The sequence below is a fragment of the Caretta caretta genome, chromosome 1, assembly GCF_965140235.1.
Source record: "Caretta caretta isolate rCarCar2 chromosome 1, rCarCar1.hap1, whole genome shotgun sequence".
NCBI classification, from domain to species: Eukaryota; Metazoa; Chordata; order Testudines; family Cheloniidae; genus Caretta; species Caretta caretta.
The window spans coordinates 345,245,849-345,266,785 of NC_134206.1; the positions used below are offsets into that span (position 1 = coordinate 345,245,849).

Genomic DNA, 20,937 nt, shown 5'->3' on the forward strand with positions numbered 1-20,937 from the left:
TGTCAATAGCAGAATAACCCACAAGATAGAGACAAGGTGGGTGAGGTAATATCTTTTATTGGATCAACTTCTGTTGATGAAAGAGACAGGCTTTCCAGCTACACAGTGTTTGTTCAGGTCTGGGAAAGGCACTCAGTGTCACAGCTAAATAAAAGATTGAACAGGTTTAGCATAAGTAGTTAGAATATATGCTAAAGGACCATTCAAGGTGATATGGCCTTTTAACACCTCTTTAGTCATAGGATAAAAATGGGGGTGGTTGGGCTACAGATTGTTGTAATAATCTGTAAATCCAGGGTCTTTATTAAAACCATGATTTTGAATTTAAACTCCAGGCATATCTTTTGAAAGTGTTGTGCAGGTTTCATTTGAAGATGACATAAAGGTCAGATACAGAAAGATCGCTTTATGAAAAGTGTTTACCCACAGGCGATGGGTGTTTTTGTCTTTTTTATCATATTCCTACATGAGTTCATTCGAGAGCGTAGAGAGTGTCTGTCTGTTTTCACCCACATAGTTCTTATTGGGGCATTTAGTGAACCGCATGAGGTACACCACATGTTGTGATAGGCATGTGTAAGACCTATGGATCTTGAAAGATGTGTTCAGGGGGGATGTTGATCATTGTAGCAGTGGAGATATGACTGCGGGTTTTGTATCTGTTCTGGCAGGGTCTGGTCCCATTTTGAACTGGTGTGCCCTGGTCTGTGGAGAGCTTGCTTTTGATGATGAGGTTGGGGTTTGTTTGAAGGCCAGAAGGGGGGGGCGGGAGTTTCAGGAAATATTTCTTTCAGGATAGGGTCCCCGTTGAATATGGGCTGTAGTTGTTAGATGTTACCCATATGGGTTCCAGTGTGGGGTGGAAGGTGACAACTAAGGGTGGGCGGTCAGAAGGGGTTTCATATCTGTAATTGAAGCAGGTTCTATCAGGGTATTTGGATGGCCCCTTCACTGATGCAATCTGCTTCTCTGGTGGAGTGTTCTTGTTTGGTAAAGGTGGTTTTGAGTATGTTTAGGTGTATATGCCGGACTTTCTCCTCAGAGCATATTCTGTGATAGTTGAGTGCCTGGCTGTAGATAACAGGTTACTTGGTGTGTTTGGGGTGGTTACTACATCTGTGAAGGTAGGTGTAGTGATCTGAGGGATTTTTTTGTAGATCGTTGTCAGTAGGGTTCCATTGTTGAAGCTAATCATGATGTCCAGGAACTTGATGCTGGTGTGGGTGGTCCAGAGAAGAGTTTAATGCATGGGTGGTGGTTGCTGAAGTTGTGGTGGAAATCAGTGAGGAAGTTTCTGTCCAGTGGATGAAATCATCATCAATGTATTATACAGTGTGTGTGTGTATATATATATATATTGGTTTTGTGGTTCTTTTGTCCAGAAATTCTTCTTCATACAACAAGATAGAATTCAGCAAGTAGCATGTGTGGAAATAATTTGACAGCACTGAACAAGCAGTCTGCCTACTGTAGCTTCAGAACCAGTGCTGGAATGTGACATCAGTACAGGAAGAACTTATTACTTCCTTCAGCTTCTTTCAGCTACACAAATAAAAGGGACACTTAAAATTTTGAACCTAACTAAAAGGGAGGAGTGCCAGAGGCTTTGGAATCCTAAGAACTTTAGTGTTTTTGCTTGCACCATGACCTTCATCCTGTTTTTGCTTTGTTTGATGCATGAAGCTTTTGGACCTGCTGCAGTTTGGGCTAGTAGAAAGCAGCAATAAGATTTATAGATTCATAGTTAAAGGCCAGAAGGGACCATTAGATCATTTAGTCTGACTTCCTGTATATCATAGGCTATTACATTTCACCCACTTACCCCTGTATTAAACCAAGGTACTTGTGTTTAGATAAAATGTATCTTCCAGAAAGGCACCCATTGTTGATGTCTTCCAATCAAGAGATGGAAAATCCACCATTCTCAAAGGTTAATCAGCCTCACTGTTTAAAAATCCGTGCCTTATTTGTAATGTGAGTTTTTGTCTCTAACTTCAAGCCATGGTTTTTGTCTTTTCTAAAAATCCCATTAGCACTCAGTATTTTCTCCCCATGATGGTTCTTATGCACTGTTGTTTTTTTGATAATCTAAACAGGTTGAGTTTTTTGTAAGTTTTCTGCTGTAAGGCATTTTTTTTCAGTGGTTGAATCAATTTTGTGGCTCTCAATTGGACAGTCTCCAATTTTTAAAAATCTCTTTTAAAATATGGACACCGGAATTGTACACAGTACTCTGGTATCAGTCTCACCAGTGCCATATACAAAGGTAAAATCACCTCCCTACTCCTATTTGCAACTCCTTGTTTATACATCCAAGGATCACATAAGCCCTGTTTGCCATAACATTGCTCTGAGAGCTCCTGTTGAGAAGCTTGCTCACTATAACTCTTAAGTACTTTTCAGAATCACTGCTTTCAAGGATACAGTCCCCCCATTCTATAGGTATGACCTGCATTCCTTGTTTCTACATGTATAAATTCCCATTTGTCTGTATTGAAATGCAGTACCTGTGGTGCATCATGGTTCACATACTTGTGCAACCCAACTGAAGATAATGAGGCATGGGCATAATTACCAGGCGGGATTGGTGAATATCTTTCATACTTCTCTCCCCCCCCTCCTCCAACTTTTGGAGGCTGTAAAGGGGCGGGTGTGAAAGCAGTAGAGAGGGCAGAGAAGAGATTCTGAAGTTGCTTTTTGCAGCGATGCTCAGCATTCTATTTCTCCCCTCTTTCCTCCTGCTGGCTGCTGATTAGCTATTAATAGCTTAATAGGCAGGATGCAGTTCCTGTCTTGTGCTGTGGGGAGGGAGGGATAGGTGGAAAGTTATGCCATGTCCTCCTGCTGGACAAATAAGAGCCTATAGCTCTAGCTCATGCTTGCACTGGGCTCATTTCCTTCGTTCCTTCTTTGTTTGGACACCATTACTGCTAGCTCTGAGCATCCGTAGGGCAAGAGGGGCCTGGCTGGAACATGGTAGAAGCTTCTGCCTGAGTTAATTGCTCCTCCACTTCCCCTTTCTCACCTTAACGGGAGAGGAAGGAGGAGCTGCGAGGGGCACGGATATAGTGGAGGACGACAGCTATGGACGGTGGACACTATGTGATGACAAAGTACTATGGGAGGACAGTCCCTAGGAAACCGCTGAGATGACAGGCACTAGTGGTGCTAGATGTTAGGGGGCAGCTATTGAGGAAAGAGAAAACAGCTCAATATAGAAGAGGGAAAGGAGACAGGTACCAAAAAAACAGTTTGAGGAGAAAAGTAAGGGTTGGGGATGAGGGGGAGAGAATGAGATAAATTTGGGGAAAGGGAGAGACTGGGGGAGTGTAAGGAGGATGGATCTTGGAAAGGAGTAACTGGTTTTGGGGGGCGGGGGAGAGATAATCAGAACTAAGAGGAAAAAAATGGCTTGGAGGAGAAGAGAGACATTAGGGTAGTTTTATGGGGAAATCTGGGAAGACTTCATGCCAAGTTTTGAGGGGAATTTGAAGCAGAGGGAGGTTTACAGTGTGATGTGGGGATTTTATTGATTATTGAAAGAGGACATATTCAGAATTCAAATAAAATATACTGTCAGTATATACGATATAATATATGTCCTTACACACTAATAATGCCCTTCTTTCTTATGAACTATGGGTAAAACGAGGTGAAAAATGGAAAGGTTAGAATCTCAACTGGATAGGTATGCTAAAGAAGACACTTCAGATATTCCTCGAAAAAGGTCAGAATATTCATAAACAAGTCACTATAAGCAATAGTCTGACATGGAATTGCTGAAAATATTCCAATAGTTCCCAAGAGAACTTAAAATCTTATTTGCCCTTCATATTGTAGTATGTATGTATGTATTTTATTTCTGTGCCTTTAGTGCTTATTAATTTGGCACTGGTTTAGCTATCCACAATAAATTAAAGTGTTGAGCTAAAATATGAGCAGAATGCAATAAACATATCCCATTTATCCCATGTAATCTCAAGGGTAATATAAAATAAACCAGTTCTAGGACAAAGAGGTGTAACTATAAGGGAGACAGTAGTGGTCCATATATTTAGGTTGCCTAGCGTTTCTTTTATGAAAGATATTGTGTTGGGTTTTTTTAAGAAGTTGTATTGCCTCAATTGTTTGCGGCAGTCCTGTCAAATTCATTAGTGAGAGCGCCATCAGGCTAGAGAAATGCCTTTTCTTTGTCCCATTAAATTCCATTCATGTTTAGCTGAGTTATAAACTGTTGAAAATTCTATTCTATGGCTGGTGCTGTCAGCAAAATTTGGGCGGCTGGCCAAAATAACAGAACATTAATGTTTTAAAGCATTAGGCCCACACAGCAACATGGCAGCAGCAGATGATACTGTGCTCAGAATTTGGGGAGTAGACAAGCAAGCTGTTGCCAGAGCAGCTGAAGCGGAGTGGAGTGAGCAGGGCTGAGCTAACTCCCCCTCTCCCTATCATGGATTCAGTGCATGGACCCAGTGGCCCATCTTCCCACTCTGAGAGCACCATGTGAGGGCAGGTCCCTCCATCTCCGGGGAGCCCCTGACCACCACCTGGACCCAGCATCCATTCCGTCTTTTTTCCTCCCCCTGTAACAGGGTTTCTGCATATATGGTAACTTTACAAACATGTTACCTCATGAGGAAGCCTTATCATGGGTCTTACATTGAACTGTGTTGAATACACTGCCTACAAACAATCAATTGACGGTATAATTAGCAGCCATACAATGCTTAATATTAATATATTTTAGGTTGAGATTTTTCAAACCTTCCTAGGGGATCAGGGCACCCAATACCCATTACTTTTAATGGAAATCTGATACCCAAATCGTCTAGACAACTTTGAAAATCGGAGTCTTCGAGCCTATATTATCACATTTGTCATGTTATCCTCATTCACCCAATATCCAGTTAATTCTTGCATTAAATATCTGTATGTTGCTTGGTCTCTAGTTTTACTATCAATTGATAAGTATGAAATATTTATTGTTTTTGCATTTTGCTTAGAAACTGGCACTGTAACAAATAACTTTCAAATATCAGATTTGTTTAGTTTTCCTAGAAGAGGTCATACGTGAATTTAGTGAAAGTAATTAGAGGAGGAAAGCTTTGGCTCATTGGGTAGCTGTATGAAAGACTGCAGTTGTTGTAAGCTGATCATATTTAAAGTTTCAGAGTAGCAGCCGTGTTAGTCTGTATTTGCACAAAGAAAAGGAGTACTAGTGGCACCTGAGAGACTAACCAATTTATTTGTATTACAGTAGCTTCTGGCGACCCCCAACTGATATGAGCTCCAATGTCATAGATGCTGTACAGTCACAAGAACCTTTTAAAATCCTGTTTACAATCTTAATAGACAAGACAGAAAAAGGGTAAGAGCTTATGCAATGTATAAGCAAAAGACTGAGAACTGAGGCACAGAGGAATTAAGTAAGTTACTGAGGATTGCATCGAAAGTCTTCAGCAGAGCGAGGAACTGAACCCAGATCTCTGGACTCCTTGTGTAGTGCCTTAACCATAAGAGCATCCTTCCTCACCAGGGCCCTGATTTAGCAAGGTATTTAGGCATTTAGATTGTAAGATCTTTGGGACAAGGATTTTCTCTTGCTATGAATTTGTACAGTGCCTAGCACAAAGGGGTCCCATAGAGAGCTGCAGCTTTGTGCTGTCTGACAGATTACATTAAATCTTTTAAAATGTAGAAATCCTGTACACAGAGATTTGTGGTATCTGTCACCATGGGCACAATACAAACTTTTATAAAAGAAAAGTTCATAGTCACGCTGCTCACAGTATATGGGAAAGTAACCCATCCCTAATATTAGCCCTTCTGTCTTTTTTCAAGCATGTCAGATTAGTTATTTTAAGTGATAGTGAGTTTTTAATTGTTAAGGTGCATAAAATTTGTGTAGTGATTTTTGTAGACTTTAAATGTAAATAAATGAAATAATTTAAGAGTCAGGTATTACTTCTGTTGCAGTTTGCACAGAAATACCTCAATTAGTATCGGGTGCCTGTTGTGCTAGATACCTTACAAACACATAAGGAGAGATGGTCACTGCCCCAGAGAGTTGACCGTGTAGGCCCTGATCTTGCAAATATGCAAGTGAATACCTTTTACCCGCATGAGTTATTCATGCAGGTAATTGTTTGCAAGATCAGGGACTAATTTTACTATTGCCCTTGCTTATTTTTTATTTACTTGTAACCTCTGCTATGATTTCTGTTAACCCCTCCCTGTTTTTATGAAGGTTTCTAACCCTACAACATTGAAGAAAAGCTCACCCCTGCTTCTCCCAGCCCAACTAAGTACCTAGAGCTGTTCGCTTCCACTCCACTGCTCTCCATCACCTGGCACTTACAATTCCCACTTCTGAAAACTGCATAATAGCATCCAAACTTCAGGCACTTTCAAAATTCCAAATGTCCAAAATAAACATCTTTCCACTGAAACATGGAGAGTTTCACAGCAGCTTCACACAGAAGAGAATACTTAAATAAATGCATTATGCATCATGCTGTGAAGGGTCCCAAACCTTGATCCTTGGAGATCTTGTGAAGGAACCAGTTCTCCACATGGATCATCCTTCTTCTGAGAGGGCTCATTCGTTTGTGTCTAGGCTAAGGTTGCATACTCAAGTGGCATAAAAGATATGTGGTAGCATAAGTTATGACATGCTAAATTAAGAGCCACTCTTTTATGTGTGTGTAATACCACATGTGGCATGTGTAATTTCTCTGAAAAGCTTGTCTTACAACTAAAACAGTGGTCTCTGTTAGATCTTACGGTTTATGTTCCTGATGAGGCACCACAGAATAGTAGTCTTGTTCTAGTTGTCTGACCTTATTTGGAAGATCACTTATCGGTTTTCTGTATCTTAAGGATTCTGCAATAAACTGAAACTCCTCCTCATGATGCCTCCTTGTGCAGAGCAGAAGACCCTTGGATTTCATTTAAAAGTATTATAGCATTTTCAACTGGCTATTATAGACAGTTTTTAAGAGGGGAGCAGGTCTTTCCAATTTCTGCTAGAGGGGAATCTTAACATGTTAACTTTAGTATTGACAGGCACTAGTTCTGAGTAGTGGCTGTTGCCAAAGGCTATTCCCCTTGTTCTGTGTGTGCACAGTAGATGAGAACAAATTTCTTCAGCACCGTTGGTGGTCTATAAGCCAATGTGAAGACTAACAAAAGTCAACCAGACTAAAAAACACTTCTTGCTTGTCAGGGGGAATGTATCTCCAAAACAGCGTTCCGATCTGTCTGTAAAATTTCAGTCGTCTTTGCATTTCTTCTGACTAGCAGAGTCCTTGTGTTGGACTCATGCAACAACTAAAATTGCACAGATTAGTGAGATTTGACCGAAGTGAAGTTAATAGCAATCCCAATTTGGTAAAAAGGAGGAACCATTGATTTTCAGAGCTGTAGACAGATACTAAGCTAATTTGTTGAAATGTACCTTCAATTTAACAATATTCTTTCTCGATCTCTTGTGACTTTGCTGGCAGGAAAGGGTATAATTGTGTATTAAAATGATTATACTCAGTTTGTGGTTAGTGAGGTATTAAAGTTCAGCCAACTCAGTTTCTTAAGTTTGTTGGCATCTCCCTATAGCACATGCTGCTTGAAAGAGCATCATCATCTCCCCTCCCCCCCCCCCCCCCCCCCCGCACAGGATTTTAGGCTTTGAAAGAGATCCAGTATGTTTAATAGAACTTAATCCATGAATGTTCCATAGCAAGCATGTGATTGGTTAGACACCATAAGAGGTAACATGGGCAAGAAGCTTGACTTTAATGTTGGGAGCCAGGAATTCTTGAGTTCTAATCCTAGCACTGTGCTGACTTGCTGTGTGATTTGACAGCTCTTCACATCTTCCCGATCGGTAAAATAACACTTATTCATAACGTCCTTGTGATTTTGGCTTAGTTATACATGCAAAATGTGTAGAAAAATGGAAGAGCTATGAGCATCCTCTCTATTCAGTGTATACCTCCTTGGGAAATCCCCCTACTCCTGTCATCGTTAGTTATTTCCCAGACCCTCCCTCTCATACATTCTTGCCCTACAATGTCTTCTGTGTGTTTTATATATGTAAAATTTTCAGCTCCTGAGGGCAGAAGACGTATCTTTTTTTCTTCTGTATACTGTTATGGTCATTTACACATCTGTTAAACGTTTAATAACTTTTGCAGTTTATTAACTCGCTTTATTATTACAGTTTATTAACTGTAGTACCTGTTAACATCTTTTTCCTTTGAGAGGGGTGGTATTGCATAGAAGTTAGAGGTAGAAAAGCATCTGTTAGATCAGTGGTTCTCGACCAGCAGTCCAGGTCCCCCTGGAGGGCCGAGAGTAGGTTGCAGGGGGTCCGCCAAGCAGGACCAGTGTTGGACTTGCTGTGGCCCAGGGCAGAAAGCCGAAGTCCCACTGCATGGGGCTGAAGCCTGGGGCCCTGAGCCCTGCTACCTGGGGCTGAAGCAGAAGCCTGAGCAGCTTAGCTTCACTGTGGCGTGGGGCCCTGGGCAGTTGCCCTGCTTACTACCCCTTAATGCCGGCCCTGGATTTTATATGCAGAAAACCAGTTATTGTGGCACACGTGGGCCATGGAGCATGTTTGTGGCGCCTCAGAGAGAGAAAGGGTTGAGAACCCCAGTCCACCTCACCTCTTTCTTGACTTGTTTTAGAAATGGATGTTTCTAATCTTCATAGGGTTTTGCATTTTTCATAAGTTATTCATCATGCTGTAAACTAGTGAGGCTATGGCCAGTTACTTTGCTTTGAGTTGAAGTGTAATCTGAATTACTTCAAGGATGGGTTCTTTGAAGTCTGGTTCTTCGATGTGTCCTGCCTCCTCCTGTTGCAGGTAGAGCAGGCAAAGGTGTAATTATCATGATAATTAGAACTTTATCTTTACAGTGGTACATAAGTTAATCATTCCCAAAGGAAGTTATTAAATGAAAATTTGTCTAGGTTTTTATTCAGGGAGCAGGACTTTGTGATATTTTATTCGTTTGGTGTCATGGTAAGGCTTTCTTGAAGTGGTATTTTGTTTTTAACAGTGCTAATGATCACCATGGTTCTGATGTTTACTGGAGTGAGTTAAAAACTTCTGAGCAGTTTCTGAGACAACAGTCTCCTGGGTGCAAAGGTTTAATGCTTTAAGTTGATAGCTCCATTGTTCCAGTGCAATCTATCTGTCATGGAAGGGCATGATCATCTGTGGTGAGGGTAACTTTTTGTAACAGTGTTTTGAAGATGAGGATTGAAACCTTGAATTTTACCTGATCTCATGGAGCAGGTCCTCAAAGAATCAATCCTGAAGCACTTGCATGAGAGGAAAGTGATCAGGAACAGCCAGCATGGATTCACCAAGGGAAGGTTATGCCTGACTAATCTAATTGCCTTTTATGATGAGATTACTGGTTCTGTGGATGAAGGGAAAGCAGTGGATGTATTGTTTCTTGACTTTAGCAAAGCTTTTGACACGGTCTCCCACAGTATTGTCAGCAAGTTAAGGAAGTATGGGCTGGATGAATGCACTATAAGGTGGGTAGAAAGCTGGCTAGATTGTCGGGCTCAACGGGTAGTGATCAATGGCTCCATGTCTAGTTGGCAGCCGGTATCAAGTGGAGTGCCTCAAGGATCGGTCCTCGGACCGGTTTTGTTCAATATCTTCATAAATGATCTGGAGGATGGTGTGGATTGCACCCTCAGCAAGTTTGCGGATGACACTAAACTGGGAGGAGTGGTAGATACGCTGGAGGGGAGGGATAGGATACAGAAGGACCTAGACAAATTGGAGGATTGGGCCAAAAGAAATCTGATGAGGTTCAATAAGGATAAGTGCAGAGTCCTGCACTTAGGACGGAAGAACCCAATGCACAGCTACAGACTAGGGACCGAATGGCTAGGCAGCAGTTCTGCGGAAAAGGACCTAGGGGTTACAGTGGACAAGAAGCTGGATATGAGTCAGCAGTGTGCCCTTGTTGCCAAGAAGGCCAATGGCATTTGGGGATGTATAAGTAGGGGCATAGCGAGCAGATCGAGGGACGTGATCGTTCCCCTCTATTCGACATTGGTGAGGCCTCATCTGGAGTACTGTGTCCAGTTTTGGGCCCCACACTACAAGAAGGATGTGGATAAATTGGAGAGAGTCCAGCGAAGGGCAACAAAAATGATTAGGGGTCTGGAACACATGACTTATGAGGAGAGGCTGAGGGAGCTGGGATTGTTTAGCCTGCAGAAGAGAAGAATGAGGGGGGATTTGATAGCTGCTTTCAACTACCTGAAAGGGGGTTCCAAAGAGGATGGCTCTAGACTGTTCTCAATGGTAGCAGATGACAGAACGAGGAGTAAAGGTCTCAAGTTGCAGTGGGGGAGGTTTAGATTGGATATTAGGAAAAACTTTTTCACTAAGAGGGTGGTGAAACACTGGAATGCGTTACCTAGGGAGGTGGTAGAATCTCCTTCCTTAGAGGTTTTTAAGGTCAGGCTTGACAAAGCCCTGGCTGGGATGATTTAACTGGGAATTGGTCCTGCTTCAAGCAGGGGGTTGGACTAGATGACCTTCTGGGGTCCCTTCCAGCCCTGATATTCTATGATTCTATGATTCCTTAGAGAGCTAGTGAAGAAAGTGAAGCACTAGAGTGATATGTTCTTGTTAGCCTGTATGATTGAGCAGATGGGTTACTCTGTTATGAGACAAGTGATCCAGATTCTTGTCACCTTCCATTTTTAGGTTCTAAACTGGTGTTTTTGGAACCAGCTTAGGGATCTTACATTTCTGTTCACTTTTTAGGGTTATCTACAATGAAACTTGCAGGTTGTTTGATTTATTTTAATTATTTATTTAGGTTTCAAATTGATGCCTATCCAGAGCTCTAGGCATGCTAACTTAATCATATAATAAATACAATTAGATTAAACCTCAGCAGTGCTAAAATCAGTTCCACAGGAATTTGATCAGCCAGCCAGCTACTTTTCATCTAGAAAATGGACCCTCAGCCTTCTCCAAAGGCTCTATCAAACATCTATTTTGCAGCATGCCTGGAAGGTTGCCAGGTTGGGGCTATTTCAGACTATTGTGAAGAGAGCAAGTTCCAGAGTTTGAGCCCTCACAGAGAAACATCTCGTGTGCCAGTCTCTCTCACTTACAACGAGGGACTCTAGTTTGAGCACCCATGCTGACCACAGCTGTGGTAGTGTGGCATGGGGTAGATGCAGTCCCAGGCCATCTAGGGCTTTGTAGGTCATAACCAAAACCTTAAACTCCACTCAGTGGGCAGCAAGTGCAGTTTTGTTTGTTTCCAGCAAGATGCCCCACTTTACGTAAGTGAGCCGCTGTGTTCTGCACCTTCGGTTTCCAAATGGCTTAAGTTATAGCCCCATGTAGCGTTTATTGCAGTAGACTAATCTTGAGGCAACAAAAGCATGGATAACAGTGGCAAGGTCCACATCTGAAAGGAAAGGTTGCAGCCTCCTAGCCCGATGCAGATGGTAAAAAGCTGACTGAGTCACTGCTGTGATACGATTGTCCAACACTGCCAGGGGGTCTAATATTACCCCTTCATTTGTAGACACTATTAACTAATGGCGGATGTGCTCCTGCAGTCAACGGAGGGTGGTGATACCTCCTCCGGCTTCTTCTCCCAACTGGCCATCATTACCTCAGACTTGTCTGTGTTGAGCCTCAGACAGCTAACTCTCCTCGATGCCCCAGCATCAGTTAGACACTGTCTGAGGTGCTGTTCTATGTTACCTAAATCTGATGCGATAGAGCCATACAGGAATGCATCTGATGAAGTGAGCTGTAGCTCACGAAAGCTTATGCTCAAATTGGTTAGTCTCTAAGGTGCCACAAGTCCTCCTTTCCTTTTTGCGAATACAGACTAACACGACTGCTACTCTGAAACCATACAGTGGGTGTCATCAGTCTATTCAAAACTCGAAACCCTGTGCCTGCTTACTAAACTTTCTACTGGCCCCATATACATATTGAACAGGAGAGGTGACAGAAAGGGACCCTGTAGCACCCTGCACTTGAGCTCTTTGGGTGTAAGAGCAGTTGCTTACAACTATACATTAAGCTCTCCTTGAGAAGAGAACTAAGTTGCTGAACGTCAACCCCTCCAGAGTCTACAGGTGAGTTAGTGACCCCTCATGATTAAGACTGTGATTTAGTCACGGGTATTTTTAGTAAGTCATGGACAGATCACATGCAAAAATCAAAAATTCATGGCCTTATACTAAAAATAATCTTGGGGGTGGGGGGGAAGCATTCGAGAGGTGCTGCTGGGGGGGATGCATGAGGCCAGGGGCACCAGCTGCCTGGAGTCACAGACCACGGACGCTCTGGCCAGCCAGGGGCCACGGCTGGTGTGGCTGTCCCTGGGGCCACCTGAGCAACTGGCCCCAGAGTCAGTCACGCTGGCCCCTGAAGAAGTCACGGAAAGTCATGGAATCCATCACTTCCGTGACCTCCGTGACAGACACGCAGCCCTACTCATGGTAATGAAAACAGCTGATGGATTTAATACCAGCATTGGACATCTTTATGCATTGCCAGGAGATCATTGACCAATGCAGTCTCTGTGTCATTGCCAGGTCTGCACTCAGACTGACAAGGGTCAGAGAGATCAAATGCATCTGTGAATTATTTCACAACCTTCTCCACAGTCTTACCCAGAAAGTAAGATGTGATACTTTTTGATGATTAGTGAAAGCAATGACTTTTTAAGGAAAGACCTTGTAATTGCTTCCTTCATAGCAGCACGCAACCTACCTTCTCTCTGAGAGGCACTGACAATCTCCACAAGTAAAGGCTAGTACTTCCCCACTGGCCTGGAAGGACATGGATCCAAAGTACAGGTGGTGGGGTGAAGTTCTTCCAACACTTCCAGTGTTTCATGGAGCATCACTGATTGAAACTGTGGAGAAGAGAAGGCCCTTGTTCCCTTAGGACCTTACTCTATCACAGAAATAGACAGCCAATCCCTAAAATGATCAATCTTGTCCACAAAACAATTTCTTCTCAGTGGGAGGGACTCAGATCAGCATCTGAGTGGAGACAATCCAGATTTACCAGATTATCACCTGAAACAAATCTATCTGAAATTTTGCAGATGCTATGATGGAGGAAAAGGTTGGGTTTTTTTGGTCTCTTACACAGCCATGTTGTAAGAGTTTAAAAAGTCTTTATGCTGCAACTGATCAGCCATGGCACGAGGCTTCCACTTTCAGTGCTCTAGCTGTCTTCACTTGTTGCAGATCTGTAAATCAGGGTAACCTGTGAAAATGAAGCTGGCCAAGATGGCACCCCATCAATGAGAGACAAAATGGGAGTATTATATGTTTCCTACCAACCAACTGAAGGAGTGGTCTGTTTGTGGAACATGATTCTTCTTCCTTTGCTCTCTAGAATCTCTGGTTCCATTAATCTTTGAGAGCAAACCATCAAAACAAACCTCTTGCCCCAACAGGAGGGATGAGCCCTCTCCTCAAAATGCAGGATGAAATGGTTGGTCCATGATACAGGTTTAGGATCCAGTTGCCTAACCTTCACTCCAAGTCCAAAAACCAGTTCCAAAATGTGACCAGCTTTGAGGTGAGCCAGTACCTACCTGGGATAGTCCCATGGTCGTCATGGTGACCAGGAAATCCTGAGCTGTCTTAAAAGATTCTCAGAAGTTGCTGAGAACCATCAATCTGTACATTCTAATGCCCCTGTAGTGAGGAATTTAGTTGGCTCATGAAGTGACTTGGTAGTACCATGGTGCAAGTGATACACAAATACCAGCCCCATGTTAATCTCATCCTCTGACTCTCTCATGTAAGTTGAAATACTGTATCAGATCCAGTTTTGGAGAAGAGCTCCTATGTTTAAGGCTGGCTGCAATCAACATGGTCATACCTCCTTTCCACTGAATTCTTCTCTTCCCCTCCCCCTTGGTTTATGATGTACTATTACCCAGCAGATGATAGCTATACTAAAACTGGCCCAGCAGCAGCATCTACCAAAGTCTGTGTAATGTACACAAAGTCAGGGAAGGGGTCTCATCTTTTATTAAATGATAGATGGTTGGTTGATTTCCCACCATCCAACCAATAATTGTGAACGAAGGCCAGGTTCCTTGTCTCATGACAACTTTACCTCCTGAGGTGAAACCACTGGAACAGAAATTAAACCACCTTACAAATTTTATTACCTTCTCTCCTTGTCAGCTACAACAGAGATTGAGAATACAAAGTCCCCACAACCATACAATCCAGCCTCGGGCTTCCATATTCCCACTATATGGCAGTGTTGTCCCACTCTCTGTGATACTTGATGATGGCGATCAAATGCATGTAGTTGGTTGGCTGGGTAGTGACCCCTAGAGCTGGTTGAAAAAGACATCTTAAAGAAAAACCCACACACTGTCTCACATTGAAGGGCCATTCTCCCCTTACAATTCTTTCTCTCTCTCTCTCTCTCTCTCTCTCTCTCTCTCTGTTGTTTGCTGCCACTATGAACAAATGGTGAGAACATCAAAATGATTGATCACACGCTTGGTCCCTAACCTGCCAGTCTAACTGCCATGGAACTAACAGGGCAAAGTGCTGTATAGTATTGTTGGAATTGGAGCTGGGCAAGTGGCTTATAGCAGATCATTAAACATGTCCCAATTTTTGTTGTTAGGTTGTGATGGTTTGAACAGGTTGCAATTGTTCTCATTTTCCACAGGGTTCTAATTTCACCTAGTGAATGCTTGTTGGTTTGGAGGTGATTTGTAAGCATTTTGTTGCGAATATTAAAAATATGGGATGTATAGATTTCAAGGCCAAAAGGGACCACTGTGATGGCCTAGTCTGACCACCTGTGTAATACAAGCCATAGAACTTTCTGAAATTAATTCGTAGAACATATCTACAAGCAATGAAATCCTTGCTGATCTTGAACTCAAAAAAGAATGGACAAATGACCAGGGAAGAATATAAAAATATTGCTCGGGCATGCAGGAGTGAAATCAGGAAGGCCAAATCACACCAGGAGTTGCAGCTAGCAAGAGATGTTAAGAGTAACAAGAAGGGTTTCTTCAGGTAAGTTAGCAACAAGAAGAAAGTCAAGTAAAGTGTGGGCCCCTTACTGAATGAGGGAGGCAACCTAGTGACAGAGGATGTGGAAAAAGCTAACGTGCTCAATGCTTTTTTTGCCTCTGTCTTCACAAACAAGGTCAGCTCCCAGACTACTGCACTGGGCAGCACAGCATGTGGAGGAGGTAACCAGCCCTCTGTGGAGAAAAGTGGTTTGGGAGTATTTAGAAAAACTGGACAAGCACAAGTCCATGGGGTTGGATGCGCTGCATCCGAGAGCGCTAAAGGAGTTGGCGGATGTGATTGCAGAGCCATTGGCCATTATCTTTGAAAACTCATGGTGATTGGGGGAAGTCCCGGATGACTGGAAAAAGGCTAATGTAGTGCCCATCTTTAGAAAAGAGAAGGAGGAGGATCCTGGGAACTACAGGCCAGTCAGCCTCACCTCAGTCCCTGGAAAAATCATGGAGCAGGTCCTCAAGGAATCAATTCTGAAGCACTTAGAGGAGAGGAAAGTGATCAGGAGCAGTCAGCATGGATTCACCAAGGGCAAGTCATGCCTGACTAATCTAATTGCCTTCTATGACGAGATAACTGGCTCTGTGAATGAGGGGAAAGCGGTGGACGTGTTCGTTGACTTTAGCAAAGCTTTTGACACGGTCTCCCACAGTATTCTTATCAGCAAGTTAAAGTAGTATGGGCTGGATGAATGGACTATAAAGTGGATAGAAAACTGGCTAGATTGTCGGGCTCAACGGGTAGTGATCAATGGCTCCATGTCTAGTTGGCAGCTGGTATCAAGTGGAGTGCCTCAAGGATCGGTCCTCGGACTGGTTTTGTTCAATATCTTCATAAATGATCTGGAGGGTGGTGTGGATTGCACCCTCAGCAAGTTTGCAGATGACACTAAACTGGGAGGAGAGGTAGATATGCTGGAGGGTAGGGATAGGATACAGAGGGCCCTAGACAAATTGGAGGATTGGGTCAAAAGAAATCTGATGAGGTTCAACAAGGACAAGTGCAGAGTCCTGCACTTAGGACAGAAGAATCCCATGCACCGCTACAGACTAGGGACTGAATGGCTCGGCAGCAGTTCTGCAGAAAAGGACCTAGGGGTTACAGTGGACGAGAAGCTGGATATGAGTCAACAGTGTGCCCTTCTTGCCAAGAAGACCAATGGCATTTTGGGATGTATAAGTAGGGGCCTTGCCAGCAGATCGATGGATGTGATCGTTCCCCTCTATTCGACATTGGTGAGGCCTCATCTGGAGTACTGTGTCCAGTTTTTGGCCCCACACCACAAGAAGGATGTGGAAAAAAAAGAAAGCGTCCAGCGAAGGGCAACAAAAATGATTAGGGGTCTGGAACACATGACTTATGAGGAGAGGCTGAGGGAACTGGGATTATTTAGTCTGCGGAAGAGAAGAGTGAGGGGGGATTTGATAGCTGCTTTTAACTACCTGAAAGGGGGGTTCCAAAGAGGATGGATCGAGACTGTTCTCAGTGGTAGCAGATGACAGAACAAGGAGTAATGGTCTCAAGTTGCAGTGGGGGAGGTTTAGGTTGGATATTAGGAAAAACTTTTTCACTAGAAGGGTGGTGAAACACACTGGAACGCGTTACCTAGGGAGGTGGTGGAATCTCCTTCTTTTGAGGTTTTTAAGATCAGGCTTGACAAAGCCCTGGCTGGGATGATTTAGTTGGGGATTGGTCCTGCTTTGAGCAGGGGGTTGGACTAGATGACCTCCTGAGGTCCCTTCCAACCCTGATATTCTGTGAGTCTATGATCTCTTTAGAAAAAAATTCCAGTCTTCACTCAAAAATTACCAGTGATGGAGAATCTACCACAACGCTTAATAAATTGTTCCAATGGTTAATTTCTCTCACGGGTAAAAATGTATACCCAATATCCTGTCTGATTTTGTCTTATGTCAACTTCCAGCTATTTGGTCATGTTATATCTTTTGTTGGATTGAAGAGCCCATTATTAAATGTTTGTTCCTGGTGTAGATACTTATAGATTGTAATCAATTAATCAACCTTCTTTTTGTTAAGCTAAATAGATTGAGCTCCTTAAATCTCACTTTAAGACATGTTTCCAATCTTTTAATTATTCTCGTGGCTCTTCTCTGAACCCCCTCCAACTTATCAACATCCTTCCTGAACTGTAGATTGTCTTCACTTCAGAGTTAACTCAGATTCTTAGCTGGCTATTACTCCTAACCCTCCTGTTAATTTTAGTTCTAGTAAATATTATTGTAAAACGCACATTTGCTCAGCTATACTGGATTAGTCCTTCACTACCTCCTGGGAGATGGAACAAGATGGCCCTAGTAGGACTTTTGTGTCTTTCATCTAATCTATGAGCAGTGATGTCATTTTTATTCTACTCCTGGGTGACCTGTGCACCACTGTGCATGCATATTATTTTTTCGCAGAAAATACCTTCTGCCACCGTTACTGCAGCTCTGCTTTTTGCCCACCAGGGGCTGCTGTGGCGCTAGAACAGAGAAGCTGCTCTCAGGTGGGAGCAGCCCCAGCTGCTGATAGGGAAGAGAAGACGCTGCCTTCCTGCAGTGCCCTGCCTGTGGGGCCAGGTCAGGAGCCTGGAAATGGGAGGACAGACAGTGTGGGGCACATGGAGCAGGGGCGGGGGGGGTTAACAGACTGGGCTTCGTAAGGGCTATTGGGGGAGGACAGACTGGGGCAGGGGCTGAATAGGAGTGGAGGCACAGGACCTTATGGGGACGGAGTGCAGGGACACATGGGGCTGGGGGGTGGGGCTGGCTGAGGGAGTGCGGCTGGTTGAGGGAGTGCAGGGACACATGGGGAAGGGGGCGAGGTGCAGAGCCACATGGGGAAGGTGGGGTGGCTGAGTGGGGGTAGAGACACATATGGGGATGGGAGAGGGGATGCAGGGCCACCTGGGGACGGGCCAGCGGGTGCAGGGCCACATGGGGGAAGAGGGGTGACTGAGTGAGGGCACAGGGACACATAGGAATGGTGGGGGGGGTGGTTCAGGGCAACAGGGGGTGGCTAAGTGGGGTGCAAGGGCATATGGGGGTGGGGGGGAGTGGGTGTCGGGGTGGAGGAACACATGGGGTTGCAGGGACACATGGGGATGGGCAGATGTGCCTGACTGAATGGGAGAGGCCAGGGTCTGCATGGAGGAGGCTCCCTAACAATCCCTCCCTTTCCTCCAAAAAAAACCCTGTTCCATATTTCTCCCACTAACACCCAACAATGATCCAGGGTCACTCCCAGTCTCTTTCCCTCTCTGTCAGCTCCTGCATTAACCCTGACTTCCCCAAGCCTTTGCACTTCTTCTGTGGGGTGGGGGAGAATATGGGTCTGTGTTGCAGTTCAAATGAATTACTCAAAGTTCTGTATTTATATGCCTAGTAAGGAATCCATTTGTCAGAAAACATTTCCTGAATCTTTCATTGTCTGTATTGTTGCAGACATTTGCTGACAGGTATTTTAAAATAAATTTACCAAAATAATTGAAACTGGTGTGATTATAGTGTGTGTTTTTGACAAATAAAATATGCAGAATTTTCAGAATTTTAAAATTTTTTGCTCAGAATTCCCACAGGAGTAGTATTTGAGTGTAACTGTGAGACTATAAATCATTCATTCCTGCTTTGAATATTCAAAAGAAACTTTAGTATGTACACACAATAAAGTCTAATAGGAGGTTCTCTTGTATCATACTGCTTTCCTCTGTTACTTTTAATTTTCATCTTAAATCAGAGAGCTGCTAAACAAATCATAACTTCATGCTAAAAGCTGTGTCTGATCTTAATCCTGTTCCTGCATGTCTGAGTCAGATGCCCAGAAAGGACTTTAGGCATGACTAAACCTGTTTATTTGCATATGAGAGTACTTGTAAGTATATCAGCCAGAGCCAAAGTACTGTATTTTCTGCCTGAATGAAGAATATTTCTTCATCCTTTCCCCTTCACTTGTGACTAGATGTATAAGTGGACAGTTATCTGCAAAAATTTTACTTGTTTTCTTTTTGTACCTGAATCTAAAAAAATCCCCAAACTGTTCGTGGAAATGGTATCAAACCATTCTTTCCGAAGGAGTATTTAGAGAGAGCTTTAAATGTCTCAAATTTTAGCCAGACTTCCTGTTTACATGCTACTTCACAGCCCTTTTTTATACTTCAAGATCATAACTTACAGTACCTCTAAAGCTACTGTACTTGCAATTTTTTTTAAAAGCACAGGTGGACAAAAGCACCTTGTGGGTGAAATTATTATAGGTATAGAACTGTTGCAAAAGGATGTCACATGTTTGATTGCTTATGTTCATATTTGTGGTATGTTTGCGAAGTTCATATTTGTGGCTGTAATGAGAGTAACTTCCAAGTTCAAAACAAACTTCTGGCTGGATTCTTGTCTTACACTTTTATAAAGCCACTTAAGACATAAGTTACTCCTGACTTACACCATTGTAACAGATCACAATCTTCCCTAGGTATCCATTGTGTGAACATTCTGAAGAAGGCTTGCTAATCATTCATGTTATGGTGCTTTTATTTAATTCGCTAGCATTTATCCAACATCCAATTTATTTTATAGTTTGGCCTTGTGTGCTAATAGAAGTGCTCTATGCTACAATTTGGAAGCACCAACTTCAATTCTTCTACTAGGTCTTTAGTATCCTTGGTTTCAAGGGACTTGAAGCAGGTTCTAAGCTGAGTGGGATGGTGTCATGAATTTACAGGATCTGTGGTGTGCCCTGGCCTGTACACCGTTTCCTGGGAATGCCCCTTATAGCGTAGACATAACTTCAAGCTGGTGGTGTGTGATTCCCCAGCTCACATACACATACTTCAACTAGCTCTCATTGACCTAGCTAACATGAGTATAAATAGCATTGTAGGCATGGAGCAGTGGAACAGTTTAGCTGTGCCACATGTGAACCTACCTGAAACCAGTGGGTATGTACTCTGCATGGCTAAGCCATGCCTTTGCTGCCCCTACACATTCTATTGCGGCTACACTGCTGTTTATACTTGCACTAGCCTGATGAGAACTAGCACGAGTATATGTACGCTAGCAGGAAAATCACACCCCTAGCTTGTAGTGTAAACATAGCCTTAGTGTGCCAGACCCCCAAGGGATCACAGTCTTACACTGAGTGGATGATTTACCATTCCACTCCCCAGGGAAAAAAATTATACTTCTCTGTATATTTATGAATTGTAACCTATTAAGGGAAATGGAGAACAATGAATTTCTGCATTTGAGATACAGGCAGAGTTGATTTTTTTTTTTTAAATGTCCTCATCCTAGTTCGCTTCAGGACAAGAGTGTTTATCTCATGATGCTTATTTCTGAACTGGAGACAGTGTTCACATTCCATTCAGTCTTTTAAAGCATCTAAAAGGGATAAATAGTTAGCTGTTCATATCCCCCTCCCCCTGCCCGATTTTTAAACAATGTGAAGACCTGCTCCTGAGGTTTCTCATCTGGTTCAATCTGCGTACAGCAGATCATCACTTATAACTCTTTATTAGCAAGAGGTTATGACATCCAAAAACAGCTAAGATTCCCCAAGCAGCCTTTCCTTTAGGGGAAGGAGAATTGGTTTTCTCCTGCCTTGTTACAATGAATCTATTTTCGTGTGAACATTTATTTTTAAAAGATGTAAAGTGAAAAAAACATTTTTTTGTGCTTGTAGTATGCCAGGGCTGTGTTGCTACAATGATGCATAGTAACTGTGGCATAGATAATTGTTTGAGCAGACCCTAAGGAGTTATTACAATCCTTTCTCCTTCTTGTAGAGAAACAAATTATTTTCTATAGGTAATGCCCACTATGGTGCTCCAGAGCAAAAATATCTGAACTT

The 20,937-nt window shown here is 43.0% G+C and overlaps 1 protein-coding gene across 3 annotated transcripts in view; it reads left to right on the forward strand.

Moving 5' to 3' along the window:
* MKLN1 (muskelin 1) overlaps positions 1–20,937 on the forward strand; it is a 196,702-nt gene that overhangs the window by 103,670 nt on the left and 72,095 nt on the right. The window lies entirely within an intron of this gene.